The sequence below is a fragment of the Heterodontus francisci genome, chromosome 21, assembly GCF_036365525.1.
Source record: "Heterodontus francisci isolate sHetFra1 chromosome 21, sHetFra1.hap1, whole genome shotgun sequence".
Classification (NCBI taxonomy): Eukaryota; Metazoa; Chordata; class Chondrichthyes; order Heterodontiformes; family Heterodontidae; genus Heterodontus; species Heterodontus francisci.
The window spans coordinates 41,708,221-41,709,496 of NC_090391.1; the positions used below are offsets into that span (position 1 = coordinate 41,708,221).

At 45.8% G+C, this 1,276-nt stretch overlaps 1 non-coding gene across 1 annotated transcript; it reads left to right on the forward strand.

Annotated features, from left to right (window-relative positions):
• The first annotated feature begins 291 nt into the window (after positions 1–291).
• trnaa-cgc (transfer RNA alanine (anticodon CGC)) lies at positions 292–363 on the forward strand. The gene has a single exon. It is a non-coding gene; the product is annotated as a tRNA-Ala (tRNA).
• The last annotated feature ends 913 nt before the right edge of the window (positions 364–1,276 follow it).

Below are 1,276 nucleotides of genomic sequence, written 5' to 3' on the forward strand. Positions count from 1 at the left end.
AGGATCATTCGGAACTCCACAGAAATGCTCTCTTGCGTTACCATAGTGAGCGCTGGGATCGGAGTGGGGGAAACTTTGCTCCTTTTTATGAAATTACCCCACGTTCTGAAGCCAAGTACATCTGTGGGAAGCTGCAGAAAAGTAAAAGACATATTTATTTGCCCTTGTTTACTGCAAGAGGCATCGGCAATTTGGATAGGTCTCAGGACTGGGGAAAGACTACTGATACTGATGAGGACTGAGAACATGATGAAGCGAAAGAATCAATGGTGGACGGCTCACTTCGTAGTTGGGGATGTAACTCAGTGGTAGAGCGCATGCTTCGCATGTGTGAAGTCCTGGGTTCAATCCCCAGCATCTCCAACCAGTTTTGAGGAGTATGTTACCCAGAAAATGTGCACTGTTGTTAAACTTTATGCTGAAGTCCACAATTTGCAGCAATAAAGCTGTTTAATCAGTCAATTATGTTGTCACAGGACTTCATCGCAAATTCTCCAGGCAGTGTACCTCAGCTGACAGCAGCCCAGTGTCAACACTGCTCACAGATGGGAATGTGTCCCAGTGCAGTGTTATGCCCGCAGTTCGCACTTGCTTTATGCTGGATACCCTTTCACTGTTCCACTCACTTTCCTAACCTAATGTCAGACTGGGCACTGCTGGGGCAAGACTGAGAGTTGGGCGTTTGCGTGAGAAGCAGAAAGGGTGATGGAGTCTTGGGGCATGGAATCATGGAAAGGTGACAGCACAGAAGGAGGTCATTCAACCCGTCCAGCCCATGCTCGCTCTCTGCAAGAGCAAGTTCGCTACTCCCACTTCCCTGGCTTTTCCCCTTAGCCCTGTAATTATCTTTTTTGATCTTCAGGCGTTTATCCAATTCCCTTTTTAAAGTCACTCTTGAATTTGACTCCACCACAGTCTCAGGCAGTTCATTCCAGATCCTAACCACTCACTGGAGAATGAAGATTTCCTGACTGTCACTTGTGATTCTTTTCTCAATCACCTTAAATCTGAATGATCTGGTTCGGGACCCATCCGCCAATGGGAACAGTTTCTCTCGATCAGCTCTGTTTTTACCCCTCATGATATAAAACCAAACAGTGTGCTGGATTCTGTGTCCATCAGTTTTTAAATTTAATCTCAGCATATTCCCAACTCTCAAGCTAGTTTTACACTGCACTCCTCTGAGGGCCTCTCTGAGCGATCACTCTCGGTATCAGCAGATACTATTTACTTTTATAAACCTTTCTGAGCCACACAACTAACAAGTGACGATTCA